Source organism: Otolemur garnettii, unplaced genomic scaffold, assembly GCF_000181295.1.
Source record: "Otolemur garnettii isolate 467f Iridium unplaced genomic scaffold, OtoGar3 scaffold00006, whole genome shotgun sequence".
In the NCBI taxonomy this organism is placed as follows: domain Eukaryota; kingdom Metazoa; phylum Chordata; class Mammalia; order Primates; family Galagidae; genus Otolemur; species Otolemur garnettii.
Genome location: NW_003852401.1, coordinates 46,179,624 through 46,197,600, shown reverse-complemented (window position 1 = coordinate 46,197,600; position 17,977 = coordinate 46,179,624). Strand labels below are relative to the sequence as shown.

The window sequence follows — 17,977 nt, the reverse complement described above, 5'->3', positions numbered from 1 at the left end:
ATGGGCACCAAGTCTCCATCCACATTGTTGCATAAGGCATTAATTCATCCTTTCCTAATAGGTGAGGAGTATTCCATAGTATACACGTACCACATTTTGGGATTTTTTTTTTTTTTTTTTAGACAGTGTCTCACTCTGTCCCCCTCAGTAGAGTGCAGTAGCATCACAGCTCACAGCAACCTCAAACTCTTGGGCTCAAGCAATTCTCTTGCCTCAGCCTCCTAAGTAGCTGGGACTGTAGGCACTTGTTACAATGCCCGGCTATTTTTAGAGACAGGGTCTCACTCTGGCTGGTCTCAAACTCATGAGCTCAAGCAATCCACTACCAGGGCCTCCCCAAGTGCTAGGATTATAGGTGTGAGCCACTGCCCTGGGCCCATATAGCACATTTTTTAACTGATAGGCACTTGAGCTGACTCCACATTCCAGTTGTGAGTTGTGTTGCAATACACATTCAAGTTCAGGTGTCTTTTTGGTAAAATGACTTATTTTCCTCTGGATAAATGCCTAGCAGTGGGAATGCTGGACTGAATGGTAAGTTTACTTTTAGTTGTTTAAGGACTCTCCGTACTGTTTTTCATAACTGATTTTCAGTGTATGAGTTCCTTTCTCTCTGTATCCACCCCAGCATCTGTTGCTTTTGGACTTTTGAATAAAAACCACTGTTACTAGGGTAAGGTGATATCTCACTGTGGTTTTCTTTTATATTTCCTAGCTAATTAGTGAAGCACTTTTTCATAAGTTTGTTGGCCATGTGTCTATCTTCTTTTGAAAAACTTCTGTTCATGTCTTTTGCCCACTTTCTAATAGGGTGGTTTTCTTTGCTGATTTGTTTGAGTTCTTTGTTGATTCTGGTTATTAGCCCTTTATCAGATGTATAGCTTACAAATATTTTCTCCCATTCTATAAGTTGTCTATTTCATCTGTAGTTTATTTCCTTAGCTGTGCAGAAGCCTTTTAATTCAATCAAGTATCATTTATTTATTTTTGTTGTTTCTGTGATTGCCATTGGGGTCTTCTTTATGAATTCTGTTCTTAAATTCATCTTTAAATTGGTGAACAATTTTTTCCTACAGTTGGTGTAACATCCATTTGGACAGCTTTTGCTCAGTTCATCTGTTTGCTCAGGAGTGTCTTCACACGCCATTCATTTTTGCCTCTGACATTTGCTCCTGCTGTTCATAACACCTTAAGTGTCCCCCCTTCTGTTTTCTGCCTATTTTAATGTAATTGATCTTCAAAGTTCAGTCCAAATCCTTTCTTCTCCTTTAAGTTACTCTAATGCATCCCAAATAAAAACTTTGTATTTAAAGTTAATATTCTATGGTTCAAATTTAACTCCCTTCTACTTCATTGAAATATGTCTCCTTGATCTCTTCAGTTGGATTGCCATTGCTTGCCCTGAATTCCAAACACTTATTTGATCCAGAGGAATAAGAATGAGGAGCACAGGAGGGCTAAGCTGGGCTGCTCAGGCAAGAGAAGGAATAGAGACGACCCTGGAGGTGGACGGAGATTTAGCTGAGCACTTAGCACAGAGCCAGGAGGGCCTGCGTGGTAGAAGATGCAGAAGTCCTTCAGCATTTCTAGTCTCTGAGCTGTAGCTTTCCCAAGGACTGCACCTTTCTGTCTCTGACCTCAGGGCTCATCACAGACAATGGGATGAATTCCTGACCTGAGGTGAAGTTGAAGGTGAAGTTGAAGCGCTCTTCTACCTTGGAAATAGGAGGTGGGCAATGGCCGTGACCCCTCTACGCAGGGGTAGTAGAGTGCCTGAGGACAGGAAAGATGACACAGCCCTGTTCCGCCTACAGCTGCGCGATCCAACATGACCCTGGCTGTATTTCTCTGGTCTCGTGGAACCAGTAGTTAACTGGGAACATACTGCTCACTTACTCACAAGCACTGCATGCACTCTGCTGTCCACTGTGGTATTTCATCACCCTGATTTCACAGCCTACTAAACTGAAGCACAGAGAGGAACTTGCCCAAGGGCACAGGGCTAGTAAGTAAAGAAGGCCAGATTCAATCTCAGGAGGACAGACTCCAGACAAACCACTGGGTGTACCAGACCCCAGTACTGATTGAGCATTAGCAGTCACCATGAGAATTGCAGAAGGACCTCAGTGAAAAGTTTCTGCTAAACTACCCAGAGACTACACCCTTCCCAAGGGCCCCAGGCCAGAGGTCATTTCCCAACACACAGTCCCTACCTCCCCTCATCTGTTGTTTCCATCAGACCTTCTCCAAAGCACTTTCATTTTCTGTGACCCTCCGCTGAGTTTTGGGGGGAAATCTTCAGGTTCACTAAATACTCCACTATGCAAATCATGAGGTACCAGCCAAAAATAGTTTCCCTGTGCAGCAGCAATGTAGAGAAGCTGGGAAGAAGGAGTGTGACGTGAGGGAAAGACGTTCACCAGCCTGGAAGCAAGACCCCAAGGCTGAGTGCACCTGGTTGATGAGTGAAAATGTCCTAACCATTGAAAAGGGAACCTTCTCCCTTTGGGAACCACCTCTAATTGGCTTTCCTGGGACAATATTCCCCTGTCTGAGTTATTTTGTCAATAGCAGCTTCTGGGGCAGCTTAGAGGAGTGGTGGTGGTGGTAGGGAAGGGAGTCTACCCAAATTCTGACCTCCCCCATACATACCTGCAGACCTGTGGAATGTATAATTTAATGCAAGGGGAGTGATAACTTTTTGTGAAAATCTGAATGTTCTTTTCATTTTTGTTTTCCCTTTACTGGGACATCTCCCCTCTACACTAGGGACATTGCTGTCTTACATGACCAGGATTTTAATAACAGGAAAACAAAGAAAAACAATCAGTGTTCATCATTAGATTTCCCCAGGAGAATTTCTGAGTTCACAGTGGTCCTGAAAGCCAAAATTAAAGAGAGAGGAAAAGGTTTTCTAAATTGCAGGAGCCAATCTGAAAACCCTTTGCATGAATCTAGAGGTCAGTGTCATTAAAGAATAAAACATCCAGGGTGGCGCCTGTGGCTCAATGGGTAGGGCACTGGCCCCATATACTGAGGGTGGCGGGTTCAAACCCAGCCCCGGCCAAACTGCAACAAAAAAATAGCTGGGTGTTTTAGCAGGCGCCTGTAGCCCCAGCTACTCAGGAGGCTGAGGCAAGAGAATTGCCTAAGCCCAGGAGTTGGAGGTTGCTGTGAACTGTGAGGCCATGGCACTCTACCGAGGGCAATAAAGTGAGACTCTGTCGCTACAAAAAATAAATAAATAAATAAATAAAACATCCAAGGTGGCGCCCATAGCTCAGTGGTTATGGCACTGGCCACATGCACCGAGGTTAGCAGGTTCAAACCTGGCCCAGGCCAGCTAAAAACAACAGTGACAACTGCAAAAAAAAAAAAAAAATAGCTGGGTGTTGTGGTGGACCTCTGTAGTCCCAGCTACTTGGGAGGCTGAGGCAAGAGAATCGCTTAAGCCCAAGAGTTTGAGGTTGCTGTGAGCTGTGATACCACAGCATTCTAACCTGGGTGACAGGTTGAGACTATGTCTCAAAAAAAAAAAAAAGAATAAAACATCCATGAAGTGTCCTTGATGTTAATGGAAGAGAGAATCATCCCCTAGACTGGGACAGGGGTTTCTGCAAGAGGCTGAGAGCGATCACCTGCTTGCATTCATGCCTTGGGTAGCTGGATTTAGAGGGCATGGGCTCTGGAAGATTCCTACATGCAGGCTTGGTATAGGGGGTGGGGAGGCAGGTCAGACATTCGGGGGTGATGAAGGTAGCAAAAAAGTTCTCAGAAGGCCCCAGGACTCTTGCAAAACCATGAGGAGGAGGAGTGGCTCCCCAAAGAGTGAAAAAGACTAGATTTTTCATGGGTGGGTCCAAGCCAGATCTACTTTAAGAAAAATAACAGAATATGATAGTTCTGTAAGGCATGGTAGTATAATTTAGCCCAAGGACAGGGTTAGAGCCTGGGTGTAACAGAAAAGGACTAATCAATTCCCAGAAAATGGAAGGAAATGGCAGCATGTTGATGAAGGCTAGAGAATTCAAGTTCACAATTTCTCCTTAGGCCTGTCTTGTGATTCCAGCGGCCACAACTTAACATCCTCTTCTACTCAGGCACTAACAAGGACAAAGGCTGACAAACAGAAAAGAAACACTAGAGTGTCTTTGATGGTTAGGGCATCTTCCCTCATCACCCATGTGAACTTAGCCTTGGGGTCTTGCTCCGCGGCTGGTGAATGTGTTTCCCTCACTCCACACTCATTCCATGCGGCCTCTCTACATTGCTGCTGCACAGGGAAACTATTTTTGGCTGATCATAAATCTTATGATTTACATAATGGAATATTCAGTGAACATCGAGGGATCTACACAGTCTGGGGACATATCCCATCCGGGCTGTGTCCAATAGCATTTTTAGAATGGTCAGGGCTTAGTGTCAGATATCACCTATATAGGCTTAGTACCAGGTGACAGACACAGCCCTGAGAGCACACGACTTGATGAGTTGAGCTCTGGCTGAAGTTCAGGCCCCACAGGGGTGCAGTCTACTAAGTTTACAGGGCAGGCAAACTATATACTGCAGGCAAGACACAGAGCTCTCACCCCTCCTCAGCATTCTGGGGTGCTCTGGGCAGGGGATGCGCACAGCTGGCTTACCACACCATGACCAGCTGCTCACACTGGGGCCTGGTCATGATCTGGCTATGTTCACCAGTCTCCCAAGCTGTCCCCACTGCTCTTGGAAGAGCTCCCACCACAAGTGTGCCCAAGAAATGGCAAGAGAGCTTTCCTGATTCACTACCCACTGGGGATCAAACTTCATTTTTTTGTTGTAGCGAAAGATATAGCATAAACTTTACCATTATATAGATAAATATATATGATGTGTATATGTTTATATACATCATATGTGTGTGTGTGTATATGTTTAAATTTGGTAGAGGTACCCCAGATAAGATTAGCAATCTTAAAAATACATATGATATTACCAATTATGGGGGTTTTTGTTTGTTTGTTTGTTTTACAGTTTTTGACTGGGGCTGGGTTTGAACCCATCACCTCCAGCATATGGGACTGGCACCCTACCCCTTTGAGCCACAGGCGCTGCCCCCAGTTATGGGTTTTGAAGTGATAACTATAATTATTGAGTCAATAATTTTCAAAATTATGTAGTCTTTTACGATGGCAAAATGAATGAATTTTCTTTCCATTCTTGCTAAAAGAGTAATATTGTAAAATCTGTTAGACATAGCAAAAAATCTAGTAAAAATTATCACAAAGTATGTTAGCAGATAATAACGCAAATGCAATTTTTTTCACTCAGCAATAGATACTTTCTCTCCTTTGATTTTAATTACTGTGTACCAAACCCCCAAAACATGTATTTCGTCTTCAGTTTAAAAAAACAGAAAAAAATATGCCTAAAGATGTTTACTTCAGCTGTATTACTAGTAGGTAACAATGCCTGAGTGTTTCATAGTAGGAGTTGGAACCTGACAATGTTATTGCAGTATTATGCAGCCATTAAAACTCATGTTTCTGAAAAGCTTCTAATAACGTTGAAAAATAGCTATGTCATAATCTTAGGGAAAAAAACCTCAGGGTTGCGAATGAACATTTCTATGATTTCAGTGACACTAAAATCTGTCTAGAAATAAACAGCCAAAGGGAATAAAAGCTTCCATTGTCTCAACTGCCTGAGAGCCAAGGGGCTCGTGGCTGTGGAGGCAGGCCAAGAGGACAGTGGCTGCTGACGCCCAGCACTGTTGCAGGAGCTAGACCCTCAGCCATCACTCCCTGGTTTCTCCTTCTCTGTGAATTCCAGTCAGAGAATCCCGTGATTTACAGGCAGCAGCCCTGGCCTCACTCTCGGGTGACTGGCCTTCCCTTCCTGGAAGATGAAATGATTCTCATCCACACTGGATGTGACGCAACCTGACAGCTCTGCAGAGCTCCTGTGGAGCTCACACTGGGGCTGGGGCCTCAGAATCTGAGGCCTGAGGGTGGCACCAAGTGGGAGGGGCAGAGAGGAAGGAAGTTCTCCTGATGTTCTATTTAGTCATTTTGATTGTGGGAAACACTCACAGCTGAATCAGCAGGAATCAAGGCTCTTGGACAGGAAAACAAGCCTTTCTGGCCAGAGAACTGCTCACCACTTAGCCCTCCCCACACTCCACACGTATATACACATACATACACATGAACACACAAACTTACACACACACCGGTTGCACATATATACACCAACTCAATTACACATGTGCACACACATATACACACGGCACATGCATGTACACATACACTTCTGTACATGTACACAAATGCACACATATAACAATATAAATGCAAACATACTCATGACACACATTCACACACGTGTGCACATGCAGTATAATATGAATACTTAGCAGAGCAGTATAAAGGGTCCTCAGTGGTGGTCAGATGGCCTGATACTCAGAATGGCCCATGACTGAACTGCAGGATCACACTTACACCTTTTTTTTGGCTGGGGCTGGGTTTGAACCCACCACCTCCGGCATATGGGGCCAGCGCCCTAATCCTTTGAGCCACAGTACCACCCACACATCTACATCTTTTAACATCTTTGCTTCCCACCCTCAAACATGGTGGTGGAACCAAACCATCTTCAAGATTTTAGTTGTGAAAGTTTGTGACTTCAGTGGGAAAAGTGATCTCATCCACCTACAGGCCACCTGAGCTGCTTCTCTGTATCCAGACGAGGACTCCATGGGCTGGAGGCACAGCCCAGGGCACCTGCCAGGCCACCCTCACCTGACCCCTGCCCCTGAGAGTGATGGTATCAGGAACAGTGCGTGTCCAGCCCAGGATCCCTGAGTACCTCTCCCCAACCCCCACGATGCCCCCATATACAAGTCTTCACTCCTTTCTGATCAAGAATTTGTTCCTTGATGGTATGGCAGCTCAAGCCTGTAATCTTAGAATTCTGGGGGCCAAGGCCAGAGGAATGTTTGAGCTCAGGAGTTTGAGACCAGACTGATAAAGAGCAAGATCCTGTCCCTACCAAAAATAGAAACATTAGCTGGGCATTGTGGTGGACACCTATAGTCCCAGCTACCTGGGAGGCTGAGGCAGGAGAATCACTTCAGCCCAGGTTGCCATGAGCTAGGCTGATGCCAAAGCACTCTAGCAACAAAGTGAGGCTCATCTCAAAGCAAAACAAAGAAACAAACAACAAGAAAGAATTTGTTCCTGGAAGAGATTAGCAGCTCTGTGCTGGGGGCATTTCCTGGGCTTCCTTTCTGCCCAGAGGAGGTGGAAGGGGACTAGCTGCTCCTTAAAAACCTCCTTTTAGTGGCCTTTGGTCCACTCTCTTTGGCCAGAGTGTGTAGCTGGGGCAGACAAACCTGTCCTTCTCCTTTGCCCATATCTGGAAGCTATGGAGTTGGGCACATCCAGCCTCTCATCAGCATGTGACATTTGGTTTCAGTGATAACGTCTGAAATCACCCTCAGGAAAGCCCAGCCACAATCTGTGGAAATAGCCTCGACAGCAACTTCCTCAGGCAGCTGTGGAGCTGAGCCCTGGGGCCTGGATGGTGAGCCGGGGAACACCTGAACCTGGCTCTGTGTCCCTGTAGCCAGCATGGGGCTGGCAACATCATAGGTGCTCAACAACCCTCTGGGGAATGATGAAATGGAGCTTGCTATTCATTCCTCCTAAACAGCCTTCTAAACAGCATGGGCTGAGTAAGTCCTCAGGAATCCAAAGTCCTGCAAAGACTATGGCACCATCCCGGGCATGAATTCAAATCAGAAAAAAAAATTAAATGTAAACAGAGAAGCCAAAGAAAACTCTCTTTCCCCCTATATGAACACTTTAAAGGGTTTGCTTTTTTAAATCTCAAGTCCCAAATTCTTTCCAAAGGCAAGCTAACACTTTTTATGCCCCCTTTGGGGAGGGGGCTGAGCTTTGCTGGGCTGCTCTAAATACAGTGGGTAGCCTTGTCCATTACTCTGCCAGCTTTGTTGCTACCTGGACATTTTTAGAGTCCAGCTTTACCTTTTACCCCCTATATAAAAACTACAAAAAAATACGTAACATAAAACTTACCATTTTAACCATTGGAACTGCCCGAGTCAGTGGCATTAAACACATTCACACCACTGTGCAACCGTGATTAATTCGTCTCAGGAACACTTTTATCCTGCAGAACTGAAACCATCTTTTTACCCTTAATGAAAGCCTTCAGCTTCTAGGCTCAGATGTCCTGAGTGCCCTCTGGCTTGGACAGCCTGGCTGGCATCCGGCAGGCCTTTGTGCATAAATAGGCAGCCTGGCCCTATTGTTTGGAGTGGCTTTTCAGGATCTGTAAGACTGGTATGGACTGTGGGCATGGATGGATAGGCCAAATGTACTCTCATGATTTCTGTGAGTCCTGCACTTGGCCTTGTGAACCCCTTTTGACAGAAAAGATCACCACAATTCTCCCCAGAGATCTGATTCTGTTTAGAATGGGTGAGAATCCAGATTCTGAGGCCACTGCAAGTCTCACAAATGCCCTCAAGACTACTACACCATAGAGGCTTTGTGTCCTTGGGATGCTTTTGTCCATACTGGAGACCTCAGACACCCCAGGGTGACCCAAGATGGGACTTGATACCCAGGAGCAGCCATACCACAGCCCAAGGGTGATGAGGAACATGTGGCCTGAGGACGTTTGAGCAATTCCAAGAGAAAGGGTCCTTGAAATGCCTGAAAGGCTTTTCTTTCAGGCTCCCTAGACCTTGCATCTTTTGATTCTCATGGTGGCCACAGGAGCTACTGTCTGGTTTCTTCCCTCCTCCAGGGGACAGTGCCGGCTACACAGGTGGGGCTTTGCCAGTTTCAGCCTGACCAGTCTCTGGTACAGAAGACTCCAGAGGGCCTCATGCATTGCCCCCCACAGCATTTTCCAGGATGGGGCAGTGAGCTCAGTGATCCTTAAGCTCTTGACATTTGGGTTGTAATGGTTCCTAACTATGACTGCAACATCTTTGGAACCCAGGGGCCCTGTCACCATATGACCAGGTGCAGGGGCACTCTTGAGACGCTTTGCATTTACCTGCCCAGAACCCTCCCCCAACCCCCTTCTTCTGTTACCAGAACCTCCTTCTTAGAGAGAACTGCTACCCCCCAACATCCACTCAGGGTCCCTGGGAGGAGCCCAGTGCTAGTAACTCCATCTCCTCAAGCTGTTGACATTTGTACTGGGACAGTTATGTGACCCAAGTGGTCCAATCAGAGTTCACCTCTGGAGTTTTTTGCTTTTTTCTTCATGAAGATACTACAGTTTATATAGAAAACTATAAATATACATGACTCCAGGGAGTCAGCATACGTATTATTTAACATTCTTTAAGCCTAAAAAACTTTTGAGGGGACAAGGAAAAGGATGGCCAACTGATCCTTTCCTAAAGAATACAGAACGATGAAAAATTCCTGGGTCCAAAAGGTACTCCAATGGAACCACACTTCGTGAATACAACTTAGATAATATTTTTTAAAGGAACAAAAAGTACTGAATAACTGCAGTCAGTCCCTTCCATAGAGGATATCTTAAGTTAAAGGAAAAAGATTTGAATAGTATAAACAAGTCTGGCTCAGAAAGAAAACTGAACAATATGTCCAAGATCTGTCCATAAAAGTAATGACAGTGGCTCGGCGCCTATAGCTCAACCGGCTGAGGCGCCAGCCATGTACACCTAAGGTGGCGGGTTCGAATTCCCAGCCCGGACCCACCAAAACAACAATGACGGCTGCAACCAAAAAATAGCCGGGCGTTGTGGCAGGCGCCTGTAGTCCCAGCTACTTGGGAGGCGGAGGCAGGAGACTCGCTTGAGCCCAGGAGTTGGAGGTTGCTGTGAGCTGTAATGCCACGGCACTCTGCCCAGGGGGACAGCTTGAGGCTCTGTCTCAAAAAAAAAAAAAAAAAAGTAATGACAGTATATCTTTAATATTAAAGAAATAAGCTATAAAAAAGTTCAGTCTCAGAATTTGTTTTAAAGGCTTATTTGTGCTCCTTTGTGGGTGTGTAATAAAGTTCCATGGGTTTGTTTACTTTCCAGTATTTCTCACTGACCAATTCCAAAGAAAAAGAGCCATTTAATACGGTGAACTGGCCACTGGCTGTTGCTATGTAAATGGTATACCGCTTCTTACTGGCTGTATCAAGGTTCATCTGGTTTGACTTGCCTTTGCTTCGAAGTTCTTCTAAAGCTAACCTCATAGCCAGATACTTGGATAAGTGATCAACAGTGGCGTTTCCGAAGTCTTTATATATCTTGTCTGTGCACTGTCATCTTTTTCCCTAAGGGTGGGATGAAGCCTGAACACTAATTCAATTTCACTAGCACCATCCATGACTGGATCAATTGCCACTGTTGCATTGTTAATATAGAGCTCAAGCCCAGAATCATTAGATGTTTGGGGCCCCTTTGTTACTAGGGCCTGCTTCCTGGTTGCTGTGTGTGGATGCATTGCCACAGTGTGAACTGTCACCATGGTCTTCTGCTCCACTGCCATTTTCAATCTGTTGTTTCTTGCTTCGCTGTACTCTGTTCATGGCTCGTATCTTCAGTCCTTCCTCTATGCTGTGACTGACTGAGTGCCTGCTGATTATTGTGCTTGTTGATCCCGGCTAACACTCTCTCTTGATGAGCTTCATATTCATCATGACCCGGATAAATTTTACTAATGAGCGCATCAAAGTGTGGGTCTGGCCTCAGTGATCTTTTGGAAACTAGCTTTTTCCGGCAGGTACGACATTCTTTGTTGCCACTTCTAAGGGCTGTGATGATGCAGTCTGCACAAAATCGATGTAAACACTCCTTTGTCGTCATGGTATTCTTCAACATACCCAAACAAATTAGGCACATTAATTCACTGTGTAGACTTCGAGGTGAAACCACGATTTCCAAGCCTCATCTGTTGCTGCCTCCTGAGGTGTTCGCTGTAATTCATATAAACTGAGTTCCCCTGTTTTGCTTAATGGTTGAGTTCTGTTGGTCTGCACGGCTCCTGCCCTAGCCCGGGGCTGCGCTGGCCGCCGCCGCAGCAAGACTCAGCTCATCAGCTGCCGCGGCCGCCCGCGCCGCCGCAGGATATGGCGAGCCTCGGCTTCCGCAGTGAGCTCGGGAAATACAACAGGGGCGGCTCAGTATTCCTGAGAGACGGAGGGGAAGCCGGCACGGCCGGCGCTGCGGGGAGGGCGGGAAGCAGCGAGCGAGGGCGGGGGGGGGGGGCTGGGCCGCGCTGGGCGCCGGGAGGTCCGCGGCCGGGGGAGGAGGCGCCGCCGCGTGCCGGTCGGGAGAGCCCGCGCCAGCCCCCGCCCCGGCCGGCCTCCCCTCTGGAGTTTTACACGGAGATGCTGCAAGAGGGGAGCCCCAGGCCCCCGCTTTTAGCTCCCCTCTGCCATAACCCTGCAATACGAAGCTCCTTTCATGTAGGAGAGAATGAGGCCAACACTTAGAGGAGGAGTTAAGAAAAGGAGATTCCACTCCTTAAAGCTACCAACATTTATATTTCCGTGAAACCCGTTCTGGGTATTGCTATATGTCGTTGTTAATTTTATTCATTACTATTTCTCTTCTTACTATAAAAGTAAATCATGAAACAAAATGAACTTCAAATGATGCCGCACGGAAAAAGAGTGAGGTGCTCCACTAGCAGGATGCGCATGCCCCGTACGCCATCCCCTCGTCCCCTTCGTCGGCCCAGGAGTGGTGCAGGCTGTCTGTCTTGATCAGGGCGGGCATGTCCACCGTGGTCCTGCTCCTCAGGTCCCGGGCACAGATGTCCATGGCGTCTAGGATCTGCAGCAGCTCCTCCATCTCACTGTCAGGCAGCAGGCGCTGGATGTCCTCTACGGTGTAGCAGCCCTGGTAATGGTGCAGGGCCTGCGGGGTCTTATTATGTAGCCCTCGGTAGAGTGCGGTAGCGTCACAGCTTACAGTAACTTCAAAATCTTGGGTTCAAGCGATTCTCTTGCCCCAGGCTCCCAAGTAGTTGGGACTATAGGCACCTGCCACAACGCCCGGCTATTTTTTTGTTGCAGTTGTCATTGATGGTTAGCTGGCCCAGGCTGGGTTCGAATCTGCCACCTTCGCTGTATGCCCATTCACGTTTCTTTATGTAAGTATTTATTTTGGGATTCAGTCCAGTCTAAAATTACTCACAGCATTTAGTTACCATTTCTCCTTTTTTTTCTTTCATTTCACTGACCTTTGTGAAAACTCAAGGGTAAGTGTTGTCCATAATCTCTTTTCTGACACTGCCTGTAGTCCCCAGCTACTTGGGAGGCTGAGGCAAGAGAATCACTTGAGCCCAAGAGTTTGAGGTTGCTGTGAGCTGTGACGTCATGGCACTCTACCAAGGGCAACATAGTGAGACTCTATCTCATTAAAAAAAAAAAAAAAGAAAATTAAAGAAAAGTGATTGTACAAGAAATTACTAGGACAAATGGCAAACTCTTGCATAAGGACTATATGTTCAATCATAGTACAATATCAATGTTGTCTTTTGGAGACGTGATGATCACTTATATTGGCTTATGTGGGAAAATATCCCCCTTAGGAGATGCAGGCTAAATATTTAGGGAAGGACTGTTATAGTGTATGCAAAATAAATAAACAGAAAAGAATCCAGCAAATGTAAACAATTAGCCTATTTAAGTATAGGGTACATGAATGAGGGAGGGTCCATGGCACTACTCCTGCAACTTACCTGAAGTCTTTACATTTTTCAAAATATTTTTCAAAAAAGATTCAGAAAGTTATATTCCATTATGTAAATTTTAATCAACCACACTAAAAGGTCTAGATATCTGGAAAGGGAGGCTGCCATGATAACTATTAGCCCCAGAGAGGGGGAGAGCAATGAGATGAGGGATGGTGACCAGAGGCAACTTCAGGTTTATGGTTGTTTATTTCCTTAAAAAATCAGAAGTCAGAAGGGGAAAAAATGTGGCTAAAAACAGAAGTAACTTTCCCTTTACCCAACAGTTCCACATCCTGTCTTCCCTCCTGTTCCGGGCTAGTTCTGTGGATAACGGCCACCCAAGGTGGACTCCTTCCTCCCACAGAGGCTCTGACTCTGTCTGTGGACAACAGGAGTACTTTTCCAGCCACAGCCTGGCTTCAACCTTCCACATGCCCTCTGTCTAGGATTCTCTTTTAAAATTAGCCTAGGTGGAACAACTCCGGAAGGTGGAGCCAATATCTATGAAGTATTTGACAGGGCATTGCGTGGAACACCCTTCGCAATTTCCTCCTAAAGACTTCTGTCTGTTTAGTGTCAGAAAAGACAGAGATCGAGAAGCTGTCCCCTAGTTGAGCAGAGTGAGAAAGTGACACAGCTAACTAAAGGCAGTGTGGTCCTGGACCAGAAGGGACACATCACAAGGGCTCCTGGGGAAATGGGAGTGTGGTCTGCAGATCAGAGACCAGAAGAAGGCAGGACTATGGGGGGGCTGGTGCCGGGGCAGGGGCATGTGGTATAGACGCCCCTTCATTGTCATCCTTCTTTAAGTCTGCATGTACTGTGAGGTCTCAGGGCAGAGAGGGATGATGGCAGATAAAGCAGATTATATGCTGCCTTCTAGAAAGGCGCTGGTCAAATGCTAGAATGCAAGGGAATGGGGAATACTGGGAAAGGAGTTTGGGATTACAAAGAGAACACTTTTTAATATCCAGCAGTATCTTATAATCTAAGCTTTGATCCCTTGCCTGTCTTTTTCCTGGGATTCAATCATTTAAAGTATTCCTGGAGGAGTCAGCAGATCAGCTGTTGTATAGCTGGGAGTTTAATGCCTGATAAAATCACTGCCCGAGGCTCTAGTTCAGGGTCACTGGATTCAAGTTTAGCCTCCAGAATACATGGTTCATAGAGGCAGAGCTGACAGGCGAGTCTGCAGAGGCAAGCTTCTGGCTTTCAATAACCTCAGGGCTGTTTCCAGTTTTAATATTCAGATCTACTCTTCTTGGCCCAGAGTACCTTATCTGTCTACTGATTTCACCTCACGGAGGGACTCAAAAGCTCTGTCCCTTTTCTGGGGACGGGCATATGATGTAATCAGAACAGATTTCCAAACCACACCCCAGTGCTGAATGTAACACAGCCAGAGCAAAGTCTCCCATTTTTGGGGCATTTCTGGCAGTCATCACTGGCTGGTTTTTTTTTTTTTTTAATGTGTTCTTTGCATTATGATTATTCTATGTGTCTGCACTATATCTCTGTCTTAGTGTCCCCAAACATTGTCTCTTTGAGAACACCTCACTGCCTTTTTCAATTGTGAACCCAAGGAATCTGTTCAGAGATGGTCCATTCACATACCTTGGAAAGCAGCCATCCTGAGGGCTTCCAGAAAGAGCAGGGAAGTTCTAGCTGCCCAGGGAGCGTGAGGAGATACCCAGTCACCCAGGGTAGCAGGCAATGTGCTTCTCAACTAAGAGAATCTGGTAAACCAAAACAAAGTCAGGCAAAATGATAGCTCCTACAGTGAGGGAGGAAAGCAGGGAACTGCAGTTCAGAGGGTGACTTGAGGTGCGATGTAAGTCACATGTCTGGAAATTTTATGGGTAGTTGGGCCATTTTCACTCTGGCTCCCCAGCTCCTACCACCTTCAAGAACTGGAATTTGGGACAGACGTGATTCTGCAGCGCCCTCACCTCGCCTGTGCTGTGGAGCTGCTGTGCTATGCACCTGAGGTCCTCCTCGCTGGCCAGGGGATTCAGCTGGTCCTGCACGTCTTACCCAAACTGCCGCAGCGACATCAGCTGGTTGGGCCCATTGAGCTTTCTCCAGGAAGGCAGCGTGGAGATGATTTTCTCACACAGGTGAGTCATAGGCGGGCAGACCTAGAACAGGTGGGGCAGGACAGGTGACCTCGCTCACAGTGTGGATGGTCTGAGGAGGACCCAGGGAATGACGACACCTTTCATTCAGGCATGTTGTAGGGGATTGATTTGATGAATGAGTAATTGCTTTTATGGCTGAATACTGGCTGGGCTGGTTATTTTTTTACAGTTGTTTTAAACCGAATCTATTTCTCAAACATAAAGTTTTATACGAGGCTTTTCAGTTCTAAATTGTGGACTCAATCATTTAATCAACTATTATTCACCACCTCCTAATGTTTACTCACTTCTTCCTCAGTCCTTTCCTCACTCACTTCCTCACTCACTCTCTCCCCCACTTGCAGAGCAGCCGATCACTCCATAGCCGGGTTCAAAATCTTCACTCACTCTCTCCTGCCTAGAGAAGGCAGCCTTAATCCAGACACGGTGGGAATGCCTAGGACCCTCTACAGGCTCAGATCACTTGCCCACTAGTTTCAGTGATCAGAGTCTTTCCAGGTCTCACTCGACACTCCCTGTCTGCTTGCTCTGTCCTAGTGTGACGCCCACAGGAAAGCAAGGGTTTCTGGTACTCAAGGGCCAAGTTTTTATGAGAGAGGAGTTTCCTGAGAATCCCTAAAGCACTAAAGCACGATGAGAAAGGGAGCCTGGGGTGGAAAGTGCAGTTTTGGAAGGGGGCGGGGATGCAGCAGGGGGCGGTACCCGCTGGACAGGAGGGAGGCACACACCTTCCCAGAGTGTGTGCCTAGGCTTCCGTGGGAGCAGGAGCACTTTTCCACTTTAGCATTTTTTCCATTTCACTCATGTACCAATTTTAGTGAGCTTTTCAAATATAAATATTATGGATAGTAGTTATCTGTCAAATGTGTTAAAAATGTTTTTTCCAAGTCTATTCTACCCTTCAACTTTGTGGTGGAATTCACTTGCCAGAAAAAAAATTAGAAAAATGTTATATTGCTAAGTTGGTATGTTTTCTTTCTTTCTTTCCTTTTTTTTTAGACAGAGTCTCACTATTTCGCCCTCAGTAGAGTGCTATGGTGTCACAGCTCACAGCAACCTCAAACTCTTGGGCTTAAGGGATTCTCTTGCCTCAGCCTCCAAGTGCTGGTATTTCAGGCGTGAACCAGCCAGATGAGTTCTCACTCTGGCTCAGGCTGGTTTTGAACCTGTAAACTCAGGTAAATCCACCTGCTTCAGCCTCCCAAGTACTGGTATTTCAGGCATGAACTACCTTGCCTAGCTCTCCAGTACCTACTTAGTTTAAAAATACATTCTCCTAAATCTTCAGTCATGATATTTATTTATTTTACATTTAAAAGTTTTAATCTATTTACTTTTAGATACTATAGATTCTGAAGTATAGGTGTCCAACCTTATTTCCTTTCATGCAAATCACCAGTGGTGCCAGGATCATTCTCTAAGTAAGCTTTTCCTTGAATAAATTAAAATATCTTTGTTTTCTATTACATTTCCATAGATATTGTGATTTTCTTCCATACTCCTTAAGCATTTCCTATTATTTAGCTGTATTTATTATATATCTTATGTGTTACTAATTCTTCCATAGAAATTTTAAGAAAAAAAATGGCGGGGGGGTGGGTGGCACCTGTGGCTCAGTGAGTAGGGCGCCTGCCCCATATACAGAGGGTGGCTGGTTCAAACCTGGCCCCGATCAAACTGCAACAAAAAATAGGTGAGTGTTGTGGTGGGTGCCTGTAGTCCCAGCTATTTGGGAGGCTGAGGCAAGAGAAACGCCTAAGCCCAAGGTTGGAGGTTGCTGTGAGCTGTGATGCCACAGCACTCTACTAAGAGTGACAAAGTAAGACTCTGACTCTAAAAAAAAAATTAGAAAAAAAACCTATCTGGTTGTGGTGGCTCATACCTGTAATCCTAGCACTCTGGGAAGTCAAGGTGAGTGAGCTCAGGAATTCGAGACTAGCCTGAGCAAGAGTAAGAACCCGTCTCTAAAAATAGCTGGGTACCTGTAGTCCCAGCTATTTGAGAGGCTGAGGCAAGAGAATAGCTTGAGCCCAAAAGTTTGATTGCTGTGAGGTGTGATGCCACGGCAATCTACTGAGGACAATAATGTAATGCCAAAGTAATCCTGAGTGAAAATAACCAAGCTGGAGGCATCACATTACCTGAGTTTTACTTACATTATTGCAAAACAGCATGGTATTGGTAATATCACATGGAGACACATAGAGCCATGGCACAAACAGCAATTGAATTTCCTTGCTTTTCTTTCTTTCTTTTTCTTTTCTGAGACAGAGTCTACTCCATACCCTAGATAGAGGTGCACATAGCTCACAGCAACTTTAAATTCTTGGGCTCAAGCGATCCCCTTTCTTGCTCAGCCTCCTGAATAGCTAAACTACAGGCCTGCACCATAATGCTGGCTATTTCTTTCTTTCTTTCTTTCTTTCTTTCTTTCTTTTTTTTTTGAGACAGTCTCACTGTGTAACCCTTGGTAGAGTACTGTGGGGTTACAGCTTACAGCAACCTCGAATTCTTGGGCTTAAGCGATTCTTTTGCCTCAGCCTCCCAAGTAGCTGAGACTACAGGTGTCTGCCACAACACCTGGCTATATTCTTTTCTATTTTTAATAGAAATGGGTCTCGCTCTTGCTCAGGCTGATCTCGAACAACTAAGTTCAAGCAATCCACTTGCCTCAGCCTCCCAGTGCTAGGATTACAGGTGTGAGCCACTGTGCCTGGCCCTACCAAGTGATTTTCAACAAAGGTGCCAAGAACACAAATTGGATGAAAAACACCCTCTTCAATAAATGACACTGGAAAAATTGGGCATCTATATGTAGAAGAATGAAAACTGAACCCCCATTTCTTGGCATATGCAAAAATCATCTTACGATAGATTGGAGATTTACATGTACAACCTGAAATTATAGAACTATGAGAAGAAAATATGGAGAAACAATTCAGGACACTAGTCTTGCAAAGATATGACAGCTAGGCTCGGCACCTAAGTGGCTCAAGTGGCTAAGGCGCCGGCCACATACACCTAAGCTGGCGGGTTCTAATCTAGTCCGGGCCCGCCAAACAACAATGATGGCTGCAACCAAAAAATAGCTGGACGTTGTGGCAGGTGCCTGTAGTC

General features: G+C 45.8%; 1 pseudogene; it reads right to left on the bottom strand.

Annotated features, from left to right (window-relative positions):
- Window positions 1-10,014: 10,014 nt before the first annotated feature.
- Window positions 10,015-17,977, bottom strand: part of LOC100956866 — a 10,092-nt pseudogene continuing 2,129 nt past the window's right edge.